General features: G+C 44.1%; 1 protein-coding gene across 1 annotated transcript in view; it reads right to left on the minus strand.

Annotated features, from left to right (window-relative positions):
• Positions 1-16388, minus strand: part of LOC137304692 (zinc finger protein 609-like) — a 188750-nt gene that overhangs the window by 163220 nt on the left and 9142 nt on the right. The gene's annotated exons all lie outside the window — the stretch shown is intronic.

Genomic DNA, 16388 nt, shown 5'->3' on the forward strand with positions numbered 1-16388 from the left:
AACAGCAAAGTGATAATGACCAGATAATCTGTTTTAGTGGTGTTGGTTGAGGGATAAATATTGGCCAGGACACCGGGGAGAACTCCCCTCTTCTACTTCGAAATAGTGCCATTGGATCTTTTACATCCACCAGAGAGGGCAGGCATGGCCACAGTTTAACGGCCCGCCCGAAAGGCAGCACCTCCGACAGTGCAGCACTTCCTCCATACTGCACTGGAGTGTCAGCCTAGATTTGCTGCTTAAGTCTCAGAAGTGGGACTCAAACCCACAACCTCCTAACTCAGAGGCGAGAATGCTACCAATTGAGCCACGACTGGCTAAAACCTGGACTAGGTGGCAGAGAATCCCTGGAGTGGAGTAGGTGGCAGAATATTAGAGCAAGTGGAGAAAATTCACACTCGAGGAGCGAAAGGCTTAGAACATAAGAACATAAGAAATAGGAGCAGGAGTAGGCCACATGGCCCCTCGAGCCTGCTCCGCCATTCAAATCAGATCATGGCTGATCTTTGACCTCAACTCCACTTTCCTGCCCGATCCCCATATCCCTTGATTCCCCTAGAGTCCAAAAATCTGTCTACCTCAGCCTTGAACATATTCAACGAATGAGAATCCACAACCCTCTGGGGTAGAGAATTCCAAAGATTCACAACCCTCTGAGTGAAGAAATTCCTCCTCCTCAGTCCTAAATGGCCGACCTCTTATCCTGAGACTATGCCCCCTAGTTCTAGACTCTCCAGCCATGGGAAATAACCTCTCAGCATCTACCCTGTCAAGCCCCCTCATAATCTTGTATGCTTCAATTAGATTACCTCTCATTCTTCTAAACTCCAGAGAGTATAGGCCCATTCTACTCAACCTCGCCTCATAGGACAACCCACTCATCCCTGGAATTAATCTAGTGAACCTTCACTGCACCGCCTCTAAGGCAAGTATATCCTTCCTTAGATAAGGAGACCAAAACTGTACACAGTACTCCAGGTGAGGTCTCACCAAAGCCCTGTACAATTGTAGTAAGACTTTCTTACTCTTATACTCCAACCCCCATGCAATAAAGGCCAACATTCCATTTGCTTTCTTAATTGCCTGCTGTACCTGCATGCTAAATTTTTGTGTTTCTTGTACAAGGACACCCAAGTCTCTCTGAACACCAACATTTAATAGTTTCTCACCATTTTAAAAATATTCTGTTTTTCTATTCTTCCTACCAAAGGGAATAACCTCACATTTCCCCACATTACACTCCAACTGCCACCTTCTTGCCCACTCACTTAACCTGTCTATATCCCTTTGCAGACTCTTTGTGTCCTCCTCACAACTTACTTTCCCACCCAGCTTTGTATCATCAACAGCTTAACACAAGAGAAAACCAACAGAAGGCGACAAAGAACATTTGGATTCAACAAATAGCAGTGGAAATGCAGACTAGTGGAGGAAGATAAGATACAGAGGGGAATAAGGTAAACCCAGAGTGCCAGCAGGGAAAGCCAGTATAGCACCCCTCATTGGTACACCAAACATGTCACCAAACCACAGAAACAAATAAATCAGTTTCTTTTTTTAAAATCTAGAATAACACATGGTGCGGGCCCTAAAGCCTTTGTCAGGACTCACTGCAGCCATCATTTAATCATTTCCTACTGTTATGGGCACCAATAAATCCTGTAGTGTAATTCCAGGATGAAGGTAAAAGTGACAGCAACAGCTTTCTTCCCTTGCAGAGCCCTTCCACTCCAAGCCATTTACCTCATACATGAGCTACACCCAGCTGGACATAAAGCTATTTCTCAGTCCTAATCTCTCACGCCATCTATTTCCCAGCTCATCTACTTCCAGCACAAAGTCTCTCACAACAATGACCTTCACCAAATATTACACTGAATTCCCAGGTTGTTTCCCTCACAGCAGTCACTTCATGGCCCAAACCCTTCGCAGTATGTCTAGTGGTCTTAACAAATCTGATCTGCCTTAGGCCATCTGATGGCCATTTGTTAAAGTGTATGCTCCCTCACTGCTAACGATCACTGGGTTATGCCAGATTAGGCAAGCAATGCGTGTCGCATCTGCTCGCTTTCTCCAGGGATCAGAAGAGGTTCCATCAATAGATAGAATACAGTTAGTGGCACATGCAGGTCTCATTTTCTGCATCGGCAAATCTTTATGGGGTTTCAGAGACAGCTGTGCTTTCGAACAGCAAGCACAGCTGGGGGATTCCTGTTTAGCACGTCAACTTTACAGTGTGAGGTAATAGAAAGATTTTTGATACCAGATAGAGCTGGGGAGAGTTGGGCAATATAAAACTTCCTAATCTATCTAACCCTTCCCACCTCTCATACCACAACAAAAATGTGCAACGGTTCATTAAGCAATTCAAAGTAGTGTTCGGTTTCCCAGGGGGAGGGGTGTACAACAATTCTAAAATAAATTTGGGTTCTAAATCCATTTATGTAGGACACAGTGAAATGGAATTAGAGTGGATAGTTCCAATTGAAGCGATGAGATGGGCCAAATGGCCTCCTGTGCTGAAAATTCAATGTTTCATAACCAAAAATTCAGCACGGTCTCCCAGCCAATCCCTCAATTAGCATCGCTAAAACAGATTATCTGGTCGTTATCACGTTGCTGTTTGTGGGACCTTGCTGTGCGCAATTTGGCTGTGACGTTTCCTACATTACAACAGCAGCTATACTTCAAAAGCAATTAGTTGGTTGCAAAGCACATTGGGATGTCCTGAGGCTGTGAAAGGCGCTATATAAATGCAAGTCTTTCTTTCTACCTGGATACCATTAATGCTTCCACTAGTGTTTACAGCTACCATGGTACCAAGATGGGGTCAACCTATATCCCAGATGTCTCGTCTTCTTATCCAGTTAATGTTGTATTTAGACAGTGCTGCAAAGAAATCTTGCACGTCCAGCAGGCAAAAATTAAACTCTGGAGTTTTTTAAAATTCATTCATGGGGTGTGGGCGTCACTGGCAAGGCCGGCATTTATTGCCCATCCCTAATTGCCCTTGAGAAGGTGGTGGTGAACCGTCTTCTTGAACCGCTGCAGTCCGTGTGGTGAAGGTTCTCCCACAGTGCTGTTAGGAAGGGAGTTCCAGGATTTTGACCCAGCGACGATGAAGGAACGGCCGATATATTTCCAAGTCGGGATGGTGTGTGACTTGAAGGGGAATGTGCAGGTGGTGTTGTTCCCATGTGCCTGCTGCTCTTGTCCTTCTAAGTGTTAGAGGTTGCAGGTTTGGGAGGTGCTGTCGAAGAAGCCTTGGCAAGTTGCTGCAGTGCATCCTGTGGATGGTACACACTGCAGCCACTGTGTGGCGGTGGTGAAGGGAATGAATGTTTAAGTTGGTGGATGGGGTGCCAATCAAGCGGGCTGCTTTGTCCTGGATGGTGTCGAGCTTCTTGAGTGTTATTGGAGCTGCACTCATCCAGGCAAGTGGAGAGTATTCCATCACACTCCTGACTTGTGCCTTGTAGATGGTGGAAAGGTTTTCGAGAGTCAGGAGGTGAGTCACTCGCCACAGAATACCCAGCCTCTGACCTGCTCTTGTAGCCACAGTATTTATGTGGCTGGACCAGTTAAGTTTCTGCTCAATGATGACCCTCAGGATGTTGATGGTGGGGATTTGGCGATGGTAATGCCGTTGAACGTCCAGAGGAGGTGGTTAGACTCTCTCTTGCTGGAGATGGTCATTGCCTGGCACTTATCTGGCGCGAATGTTATTTGCCACTTATCAGCCCATGCCTGGATGTTGTCCAGGTCTTACTGCATGCGGGCACGGAATGCTTCATTATCTGAGGGGTTGCGAATGAAGCTGAACACTGTGCAATCATCAGCAAACATCCCCACTGCTGACCTTATGAAGGAGGGAATGTCATTGATGAAGCAGCTGAGGATGGTTGGGCCCAGGACACTGCCCTGGGGAATTCCTGCAGCGATGACCTGGGGCTGAGATGATTGGTCTCCAACAACCACTACCATCTTCCTTTGTGCTAGGTATGACTCCAGCCACTGGAGAGTTTTCCCCCTGATTCCCATTTAATTCAATTTTACTAGGGCTCCATGATGTCACACTCGGTCAAATGCTGCCTTGATGTCAAGGGCAGTCACTCTCATCTCACCTCTGGAATTCAGCTCTTTTGTCCATGTTTGGACCAAGGCTGTAATGAGGTCAGGGGCCGAGTGGTCCTGGCGGAACCCAAACTGAGCATCGGTGAGCAGGTTATTGGTGAGTAAGTGCCGCTTGATAGCACTGTCGACGACACCTTCCATCACTTTGCTGATGATTGAGAGTAGACTGATGGGACGGTAATTGGCCGGATTGGATTTGTCCTGCTTTTTGTGGACAGGACATACCTGGGCAATTTTCCACATTGTCGGGTAGATGCCAGTGTTGTAGCTGTACTGGAACAGCTTGGCTAGAGGCGCGGCTAATTTTGGAGCACAAGTCTTCAGCACCACACCCGGGATGTTGTCGGGGCCCATAGCCTTTGCTGTATCCAGTGCACTCAGCCGTTTCTTGATATCACTTGGAGTGAATTGAATTGGCTGAAGACTGGCTTCTGTGATGGTGGGGATCTCGGGAGGAGGCCGAGATGGATCATCCACTCGGCACTTCTGGCTGAAGATGGTTGCAAACACTTCAGCCTTGTCTTTTGCACTGACGTGCTGGACTCCACCATCATTGAGGATGGGGATATTCACGGAGCCTCCTCCTCCTGTAAGTTGTTTAATTGTCCACCACCATTCATGATTGGATGTGGCAGGACTGCAGAGCTTTGATATGATCCGTTTGTTGTGGGATCCCTTAGCTCTGTCTATAGCATACTGCTTCCGCTGTGTAGCATGCATGTAGTCCTGTGTTGTAGCTTCACCAGGTTGGCACCTCATTTTTAGTTACGCCTGATGCTGGTCCTGGCAAGCTCTTCTACAATCCTCATTGAACCAGGGTTGAGTGAGGGATATGCCAGGCCATGAGGTTACAGTTTATGGTGGACTACAATTCTGCTGCTGCTGATGGCCCACAGCGCCTCACGGATAGATCTGTTCTGAATCTATCCCATTTAGCATGGTAGTGCCACACAACACGATGGATGGTGTCCTCAATGTGAAGACGGGACTGTGCGGTGGTCACTCCTACCAATGCTGTCGTGGACAGATGCATCTGCGACAGGTAGATTGGTGAGGACGAGGTCTAATAAGTTTTTTCCTCATGTTGGTTCTCTCACCACCTGCCGCAGGCCCAGTCTGTCAGCTACGTCCTTCAGGACTAGACCAGCTCAATCAGTAATGGTGCTACTGAGCCACTCTTGATGGTGGACATTGAAGTCCTCTTGCTCCATCCGGTTTTATTCTTAATATGACTTTTTGTAGTGGGTTTATACAACTGAGTGGCTTGCTAGGCCATTTCAGAGGGCAGTTAAGAATCAACTACATTGTTGTGGGTCTGGAGTCACATATAGGTCAGACCGAGTAAGGTCGGCAAGTTTCCTTCCCTAAAGGACATTAGTGAACCAGACGGGTTTTTATGACAATCCGGTAGTTTCATGGTCAACATTACTGATACTAGCTTTTTTTTAATTCCACATTTTATTTAATTAACTGAATTTAAATTGCCCAGATTTGAACTCATGTCTCAGATTATTAGTCCATGCCTCTGGATTATTAGTCCAGTAACATAACCACTATGCTACCGTACCCATAGAGAGAAAGGAAAATACTATCAGCATGTACAGAAGACTCACAGGCATTTCATTGATTTCTTGGTGTTCTAAGATGATTTCTTCAAGTTCTGATGTTGCAAGTTACATTCAATAGGTGGAGACAAGTGGAACAAAAAGAGACAGGAGCTTGTTGTGGGGGGTAGTGTGGAGAGAGAGAGAGAGAGAACTCATCAGCAAAAAATGGCACAGTGCGTGGCTAAACGTAGGACCAGGACTAAGTGGGGCTGGGGGTCACAAGCCTGAACAGAGACTTCTGGATCATCATCAAATAGATAACAGAGATACTAGGAAATATGTCTGAGATAAAGTGTAACCCAGGGGAAGATGCTTCAGCCCTGAGCACTAAATCCTTTACTCTTTATCCAAGATAGCACGGAATCTTTTCAAATTGGACCATGGAGCAAACTATCGTCCCTAATCTGATGGCTAGAAATTTGGCCAAAGTTTTGCAGTTGGAATTGGGAGGGAGTTCAGTGTGCCATTGATGTGTGACAATGGGTCTCTTCAACTGAAGTTACTATCACATCGCTCAGCTGCATCAGGAAAAACCCCTGAGAATCTGAAAACATTTTGCCAATTACCTTAAATCTGTGTCCTCTGGTTCTCGACCCTTCTGCCAATGGGAAGTTTTTCTCTATCTACTCTGCCTAGACCCTTCACGATTTTGAACACCTCTATCAAATCTCCTCTCAACCTTCTCTGTTCCAAGGAGAACGACCCCAGCTTCTCCAGTCTATCCATGTAACTGAAGTCCCTCATCCCTGGAACCATTGTAGTAAATCTTTTCTGCACCCTCTCTAAGGCCTTCACATCCTTAAAAGGGAATTGGTTAAGTGCTTGAAGGAAAAAAAATTTGCAGGACTACGGGGAAAGGGCGGGGGAGCGGGACTAGCTGGATTGCTCTTACAGAGAGCTGGCATGTGCTGGATGGGCTGAATGGCCTCCTTCTGTGCTGTAACCATTCTATGATTCTATGAAAATACTGCAAATGCTGCAAACACTCAGGTCGTCACACAGCATCTTCGGAGAGAGCAGACAAGACGTTTCGGGGGTGGACTCTTCCTCAAAATCCCATAAGAATATAGTAGCCTCACCTGAATGGATGCAGAAATGGGTGCTTCCTCTTTGCTTGAGCCTCGTTTGATGGTGCGGCCAATAGGAGATCCCCTTCAGTGACCATGAATGAGTCAAAGGTCAAACCTGCAGTTATACAGGGCCTTGGTGAGACCACACCTGGAGTATTATGTGCAGTTTTGGTATCCTTACCTGAGAAAGGATATACTTGCCACAGAGGGAGTGTAGCGAAGGTTCACTTGACTGATTCCTGGGATGGCAGGACTGTCGTATGAGGAGAGATTGGATCGACTAGGCCTGTATTCACTTGAGTTCAAAAGAATGAGAGGGGATCTCATTGAAACATATAAAATTCTGACAGGGCTAGACAGACTGGATGCAGGGAGGATGTTTCCCCTGGCTGGGGGGTCCAGAACGAGGGGTCACAGTCTCAGGATATGGGGTAGGACATTTTAGGACTGAGATGAGAAACTTCTTCACTCAGAGGGTGGTGAACCTGTGGAATTCTCTATCACAGAAGGCTGTGGAGGCCAAGTCACTGAATATATTTAAGATGGTGTTGGGTAGATTTCTAGACACAAAAGGCATCAAGGGGTATGGGGAGAGAGCGGGAATATGGTAATGAGATAGAGGATCAGCCATGATCATATTGAATGGTGAAGCAGGCTCGAAGGGCCGAATGGCCTACTCCTGCTCCTATTTTCTATGTTTCTACGTTTCTGTGCAGAGCACATCGGATTGAATATTGATGCACAGAGGTTTTCCATTGAAATGCCTCAACTCTGGAGAACTGCCTTCTTGTGGCCAAATATAAAATATTGTCAGTAATCGAGCCAAGGCCTGGATAAGAATGCAGTGGATCTTGTCTAGCTGTGATGGATGATACTAAACCATGAACCCATAATGTAGTACTAATTCTAGATCTAATTATCTATTTGAGAGTATTTCACTTCCTACAGGACTGTTACGAATTTCCCATTATTGCTCCATTATTCAATGCTTTCTCCATAAGAACATAAGAAATAGGAGCAGGAGTAGACCATACGGCCTCTCGAGCCTGCTCCGCCATTCAATAGGATCATGGCTGATCTTCTACCTCAACTCCACTTTCCTGCCCAATCCCCAATCCCTTGATTCCCCTCGAGTCCAAAAATCTATCTATCTCAGCCTTGAATATACTCAACGACTCAGAACCCTATGGAGTAGAGAATTCCAAAGAGTAACAATCCTCTGAGTGATTCTCCATCGTTCTCAGTCTGCTGTACAGACTGTAAGGAAAAATGAAATAGTGCATGAAGGATGCATCTGTTCAAAGAATGAAAATCCTTTGGCTTTATAAATAGAGGCATAGAGTACAAAAGCAAGGAAGTTATGCTAAACCTTTATAAATCACTGGTTAGGCTTCAGCTGGAGTATTGTGTCCAATCTGGGCACCATACGTTACGAAGGATGTCAAGGCCTTGGAGAGGGTGCAGAGAGTGCTAGAATAATATCAGGGATGAGGGACTTCAGTTATGTGGAGAGACTGGAGAAGCTGGGATTGTTCTCCTTAGAGCAGAGAAAGTTAAGGGGAGATTTGATAGAGGTGTCCAAAGTTACGAGAGCTATTGATAGAGTAAACAAGGAGAAACTTTCCACTGGCAGGAGGTTCGGTAACCAGAGGACACAGATTTAAGATAATTGGCAAAGTAACCAGAGGGGGAGATGAGGAGAAAATGTGTTACTCAGCAAGTTGTTATGATCTGGAATGCACGGCCTGAAAGGGTGGTGGAAGTAGATTCAGTAGTAACTTTCAAAAGGGAACTGGATATATACTTTAAAAGGAAACATTTGCAGGGCTACGGGGAGACAGCTGGGGAGTGGGACTAATTGTATAGCTCTTTCAAAGAGCTGGCACTGGCTAGATGGTCCAAATGGCCTCTTTCTGTGCTGTAAGATTCTATGACGTATTTAGTGCCCTACCTGTTTTGAGCTGGTAACAATTAGTTGATTAGATTAAGTGGTATGATTAGCTGTTCTCTGATTGACTATTTTTTTGCTGTGGCAGCTGGGCTATTGTGTAAGTTACGACAATATAAATTTGAGCTGATTAGCGAGAGTTTAGTCTTGAGTTGCAAGAGCAGTGAAGTGCAGAAAGCCTTGGCATGTGGACAGCCTCAAGTTATATTTGAGGGGCTTAAGTTGGTTTGTGTGATTTTATTAAACTTTAAGCTGAAGCCCGTGATGTGTGGTACCTGCACGATGCAGGAGGTCCTGGATGCTTCACGTGTCTGGGATAACCACAAAGTGTCTCTAACTGTTTGTGTACAAGCTCAAGGTTTCTGAGCTTGAGGAGCAGTTGGAGGCTGAAGAGTTGCTGGATTGTTTGTTCCAGGAGTTGGTCACCCCGCAGTCAGATTGAGTTTGTGAAGGGGGAAAGTGGGTGGCCATCGTTTGGGATAGGAAGAAGAGACTGGAAGTAATGCAGGGATCTCCTGTGAGAGCTGAATTAATGAAATGAACAGCAGTGAATAACCTGAGATAACCAGAAGAAGGCAACCATGAATAAAGCCACAGCCCACAGATCAAGTGGTGGGCCAACCGAGAGGAAGTAAAATACAGAAACACAGTAGTGATAGGGGATTCCATAGTCAGGGGAACAGATAGCCACTGTTGTAGCTGGAACTGTGAATCACGAATGGTGTGTTGCCTCCCAGTTGCCAGGGTAATGGATACAAAGGATAGAATACAAAAGAGTTTGGAGAAGGAAGGGGAACAGTCAGAAGTCGTGGTGCAAGTTGGAGCTAACAGCATTGGAAGAAACAGAATTAAGTCTTTCAAAGAGAATTTCACAATTAGGAGATAAATCAAAGAGCATGATCTCAAGGGTATTTTCCTTAGTAATCTTGAGACGAATACCCTTGAGATCATGCTCTTTGATTTATCTCCTAATTCTTTCTTAATACAACCTCCTAAGACTTCCTTAGTAATCTTGAGACAGTCTTAGGAGGTTGTATTTAGAAAGAATCCATATGGAGTAGGAAAGGAAATGGTACAATTCTCGATGTGCATGACTACCACCAAATAGTAGAGATAGATAAATAAATCAGAGAGAAATGAGAGAACATCAGGGTGATAGCATTGGATAGACCGGGATAAAGATAATGTATGCGGTCAAAGTGGGAAATACCTTTTAGAATGCATCCAGGACTGCTTCCTGGATCAATATAATCCTTTTCCAATAAGGAATAATTTAATTCTGGAAAATGATGTGAGAGTTGGAGAACAATAGGGAAATAGTGACCACAACATAGTTAGGTTCAATGCAAGAATAGAAAAGGACAATGAAGAATCAAAGTAAAGGGTGCTGGAACGGAAAAAGGCAAAGTTCAGTGAAGGGATCTGGCTCAAATTAACTGGGCAGAAAATTAGCAAACAAGTCAATGGATCAGCAATGGGTAATTTTCAAACATAGATATATTCCTATCGGGCGAGAACAACAACAACTTGCATTTATATAGTGCCTTTAACATAGTAAAATGGCCCAAGGCACTTCACAGGAGTGATTTTCGAACAAAATTTGACACCGAGCCACATAAGGAGATATTAGGACAGGTGACCAAAAGCTTGGTCAAAGAGGTAAGTTTTAAGGAATATCTTAAAGGAGGAGAAAATGTAAGGAATCCTACAACACCAGGTTATAGTCCAACAATTTTATTTTAAAATCACAAGCTTTCGGAGATTATCCCCTTCGTCAGGTGACGAAGGGGATAATCTCCGAAAGCTTGTGATTTTAAAATAAAATTGTTGGACTATAACCTGGTGTTGTAAGATTCCTTACATTTGGCCACCCCAGTCCATCACCGGCATCTCCACATTAAAGGAGGAGAGGTAGAGAGGCGGAGAAATTTAGGGGGGAATTCCAGAGCTTAGGGCCTAAGCAGCTGAAGGCACGGCCACCAATGGTGGAGCGATTAACATTAGGGATGCGTAAGAGGCAAGAATTGGAGGAGCGCAGAGATCTCGGAGGGTTGTAGAGCTGGAGGAGGTTACAGAGATAGGGAGGGGTGAGGCCATGGAAGGATTTGAAAACAAGGATGAGAATTTTAAAATCGAAGCATTCCAGGTCAGCAAGCACAGAAGGGGGAGTATCAAAAGATAGAGTTCCATGGAGAAACCAAGAGATTAAAACTAAACTGGAATTTAAAAGGGAAGCATTGGGCAAAACCAGGATTAACAATTCTAAACTAAATAATGTAGAAAGTGTGGTGGGGAGGCGAGATTAGAAGGGTTAAAGTGAATATGGGAAAGGCTAATGGGTAATATAAAAGGAAATATTTGAGGTTTTTATAAGCTTATAAAAAATAAAAAATTAGAGAGGGATGAAGAGGGGAATCTCGCTGTGGAGGGTGAAGGTATGATGGAGCTTTTAATAGATATTTTGCATCAGGTATTATAAATGATAGCGGAAGCCAGAATGTAAGTGTACTCGAGGAGGATATGGAAAAATTATCTGTAAAAAGGAATTGCTTGTAAAAAAAAGCAGAACTCAAGATGGACAAGTCACCAGGCCTTGATGGCTGTACACCGGGCTGTTGAAGGAAGTCAGAGAAAAGAGAGCAGAGATTCTGACTACAATTTTTCAATTCTCAAATATGCAAAGTGTGCAGAGAGACTGGAAACTAGTCAGTGTAACCTCTGCTCAAGGAGGGAGAGAAAGATAAAGCAGGTAACCAGTTATTCTAACATCAGCTATGGGCAGTTGCCTTGGAATCCATAATTCAAGATCAACTTAATCAGCATTTAGAAATGCAGAGGTTAATCAAAAACAGCCAGCATGGATTTGTTAAAAGCTAGTGTTTTGAAGAAGTGGTTGATTACATAGATAAAGGTAATGCAGCATAAGTGTCATGCGTGGATTTTCAGAAAGCATTTGGGTGTCTCACTGAGGCTTGTTACGAGAATTCAGGTGTATGGTATAAGAGGAAAGGCAGCAGCAGAAAAGAAAGATTTGTATTTATATAGAATCTTTCACAACCTCAGGACGTCCCAAAGTGCTTTGCAGCCAATGAAGTACTTTTGAAGTGTTGTCACTGTTGGAATGTAGGAAACGCGACAGCCAACAGCAAGGGCCCACAAACAGCAATGAAGTAATGACCACAACATCTGTTTTAATTATGTTGGTTGACGGATAAATATTGGCCAGGAGAACTCCCCTGCTCTTCCTCAAAATAGTGCCGTGGGATCTTTTATGTCCACCTGAGAGAGCAGACAGGTCCTCCATTTAACGTCTCTTCCAAAAGGCACCTCCAACAGTGCAGGACACCCCCTCTGGGAAGGTCAGCCTAGATTATGTGCTCAAGTCTCTGGAGTGGGACTTGAACCCACAAACCTCTAATTCAGAGGCGAGAGTGCGACTACTGAGCCACGTCTGACACCATGGTTCAAAAGTTAATTGTAAACAATTTTACAACACCAAGTTATAGTCCAGCAATTTTATTTTAAATTCACAAGCTTTCGGAGATTTTCTCCTTCCTCAGGCAAATGTTTCAAGATCTCCTTGAGACATTTGCCTGAGGAAGGAGAAAATCTCCGAAAGCTTGTGAATTTAAAATAAAATTGCTGGACTATAACTTGGTGTTGTAAAATTGTTTACAATTGTCAACCCCAGTCCATCACCGGCATCTCCACATCAAAAGTTAATTGACAGACAAGAAACAAAGGGTTAGGGTTAATGCGTGTTGCTTGGATTAGAGATGGGTTGGAAGTGATGTAACTCAGGAGTTAGTGCTGGATCCACTTTAGTTCTCGGTACTTTTGGATGATTTGGACTTAGATGTAGGGGAATAATATGGAAATTTATTGATGACAAAAAAATAGGGGGTTTGGCAAACAACAAGGAGAACTCTAAAAAAAATTCAAGAGGAAATAGGCAAGTTAGTGGAATGGGCAGACAGAAGTCAGGTGCAATTCGATGTGGAGAAGTATGAGGTAATACATTTTGGGCAGAATGGGAGTATAAACAATGCTGAAGTAGAGGAACAGGTGGACCTTAGAATGCAAATAGAGAATTCTTTGAAAATGCAAGGTCAGGTAGACAATGCCATAAAAGTGACCAATGGTTCATTTTGAGCTTTACGAGTATGGGCATACAGTACAAGAGGAAAGGGATAATGATAAAACGTTTACAAGTCAATGGTTAGGTCACAGTTAGAGGAGTTCTGGACAACCCATTATAGAAAGCACATCAAAGCCATAGAGAGTGTACAGAGTAGATTCACAGGGATAATACCAGGGTTGAGAAACTAGTTAAGAGGAGTGACTTGAGACACTGGGACAGATTTTACTAGTTTTAGAAGCAGAGCAGACTAAGAGGAGATTTAATTATAGAGTATTAAAATGATGAAGTGTTTTGATGGGACGAGTAAGGAAATATTATTTATTCTAGTTGGGGAGTCAGTGATGAGTGGTCCAACTTAAAATTGTCCCTAAGCAAGCAAGGAGAGAATTAGGAGAAATTTCTTTACGCAGGGAGGGTGATGGAAACGTTGGCAAGGGAATGGAGTTTGTGGCCCTCGCCACAAACTCCATAGCCCCTCAACCAATTTCATCCTCCTCCCTGACCAATGTCTCAGATTGAACAGAGTGCTCACAACCTCAACATTGCATTTGACTCCGAGCTGACATTATGACTCCATCTCCTTTCCATCACAAAGACCTCCCACTTCCACCCCTGTAACACCGCTCGCCTCCGCCCCTGCCATCAGCTGCCAAAACTCTCATCCAGACTCAACTATTCCAATGCTCTCCTGGCCGGCTTCCCATCCTCCACACTGTGAACTTCAGCTCATCCAAAGATCTGCTGCCTGTACACGATGCCAAACCAGATACCACTCAGCTATCACTCCTGTCTTTGCTGACCTCCATTGGCTCTGGCTTAAAATTCTTATCTTTGTGTTTAAATCCATTCATGGATTCATCCCTCCCTATTTCTGTAACCTTCTCCAGTCCGACACACCACCCCCCCCCCCCCCCCCCCAAACCCTTCATTCCTCCAACTCTGGCCTCTTGAGCGTCCTTCCTGCTCTTTGTCCCACCATTGGTGATCATTCTTTCAGCTGTCTAGGCCCTAAGCTCTGGAATTCCCTCCCTAAACCCCTGCCCTCCTCCAGCCTCCCTCTCCTCCTTTAAGGCGCTCTGTAAAACCCACCTCTTTGTCTAAAGTTTTGGTCAACCCTCCTAATATCTCCTTCTTTGGCTCAGTGTGCATTTTTTGTCTGACTATGCCTCTGTGAAGTGCCTTGGCGTATGTTAAAGGCCCTGTACGACGTAAGTTGTTATTAGAGCATGGAATGTTTTGCCGCTGTGAATTGTTGAGGTACAGTTTAGTTTACCTGTTAAAGGAATAGTAGATTAAGATTTAAAGATAAGGACGTTACAGGGCTATGGGGAGATGCCATGAGTAGCAATTCAGAGATCTGGATTCTGTTTCAAAGCCCTGGAATATATTGTTGCCTCATAATTCCTGCTCAAGGTTCGCTGCTCTTTGTATTTTTAACTGTGAAATGCTCAGAGATGGTTTGCTACACATGAGGACATTACAGAATTCAAGTTCAGCCCCACAACCCTCTGAGATCTCTGCGCTCCTCCAATTCTGGCCTCTTGTGCATCCCCGATTTTCACTGCTCCACAATTGGCTGCTATGCCTTCAGCTGCCTCTGCCCTCAGCTCTGGAATTTCCTCCCTTAACCTCGCTGCCTCTCTACCTCTCTCTCTTCCTTTACGTTCCTTAAAACCTACCTCTTTAACCAAGCTTTTTGGTCACCTGTCCTAATATCTCCTTATGTGGCTTGGTGTCAAATTTTGTTTGATAATCGCTCCTGTGAATCGCCTTGTGACGTTTTACTATGTTAAAGATGCTATATATGTGCAGGTTGTTGTTGTGGTTATTCTGTTCCTTATATGGTTTAATCATGAGAGATCCACCATTGCCATCCTTCATGACATCCCCACCAGCAATAAAACAGACACAGAAATGCTAAGCACTGTTAAGTTTATAAACAACACACTGTGCAGTCTGTACTAAAACAATACAATACCTTAGAGGATATTACTCATAACTTGTCCTTCCCCACTGCAGAGTGTGTGTTCTCCTGTGTGGAACTCCTTATACACAATGGCACTCGTAGCTCAGTGGGTAGCTCTCTCGCCTCTGAGTCAGTAAGGTCATGGGTTCAAGTTCCACTCCAGAGACTTGAGCACAAAAATCATGGCTGATGCTCCAGTCCAGTGCATGTCTTTCAGATGACACCTTAAATCCAGGTCTGCCCTCTCAGGTAGATGTGAAAGATCCAATGAGTTCTCCCTGGTGTCCTGGCCAGTATTTATCCCTCAACCAACATCACTAAAACAGATGATCTGGTCATTTATCTCATTACTGTTTGTGGGACCTTGCTGAGTGTAAATGGGCTGCCACATTTCCTACATTACAAAAGTGACAACACTTCATTGGCTGTAAAGTGCGATATAAATGCAAGTTTTTTTTTTGAAAAAAACTATCAGATTGTCCAGAGAGTTTCAAGTGAATTATTCCAGATGGTTATCTGGGTCATTCATTAACTAGTTTCTGGTGCTTCCTCTGAATCTTCATTCAGCGATTATTTTATTGATTTAGCGGCACCAAACTTTTTTTTAAAAAGGAAATATCAAAATGTTAAGTTTGATCGATGCAGTGAGATCGAGATGTATCGGGACAATCCGCAATATATAAATCGATATCTTAATAGTTTCGGTTTTAATAAGAGCTGGGGGGGGGTCTTATTTTTTTTCATTCTTGTGGGCAGATCCAAATAAAATAGTTATAGCAAAGAACTTCACTAATTGCAAACCCAGGTGGCACTCACCGATTCTGCAAATATAATTTCAGTGCTACATTTTGTTTACAATTGTAAGTCTCTGAAAAGTTGCTTTCTGGACATGAATAACCAGCAAAAACAAAAGCCTTCCCTGAGCTGGTGACGGTGTTTGTGTGTGAAAAGTGCAGGGAGGGGATCCCAGTCAGTGTAACTCACACAGGTCCATTCCCGTGAGACATTTCCCACAACAATCACCTCTCCTTCATTGTAAAATCTTACTTAACTCGCTCCAGGAGCAAACTTTTGCAAAGTTTAGCCGGTTCTTAATTCGAACTCTGGTCTGTTCAAAAGAGGGGATTGACTCCGGATTCTGGAATCCGAATTTAGTGCAGGAATCTTGATATATTCGTAAAGTTCGAGCGCCTGTGTCAGAACGACAGACCAGGAAAATCTCCTCGGATCTGTTACCCAATGTGTGTCTTCAAAGAAGTGGACGCGCCAAAAACCAAAAGCAATACTTATCAGATGACGACAAAACCTTTGTGTTTGTCAAATTAGTGTACCTGTTCTTTATTTAAATATACTTTATTTGTCTCCAACGATTTTTTCAACAACAATTGTGTAAGTCTGTTCTTGGTTCTGTCTCACTCTCTGCAGGACTCTCACACATGCTCCTTTGCTGAAGTAGTGAATTTCAATGTCAAAGTCCAGGCGATGAGGTGATACCAGACAAGGTAGGCTGATTTGCAGCTGG

This window comes from Heptranchias perlo, chromosome 38, assembly GCF_035084215.1.
Source record: "Heptranchias perlo isolate sHepPer1 chromosome 38, sHepPer1.hap1, whole genome shotgun sequence".
Lineage (NCBI taxonomy): Eukaryota > Metazoa > Chordata > Chondrichthyes > Hexanchiformes > Hexanchidae > Heptranchias > Heptranchias perlo.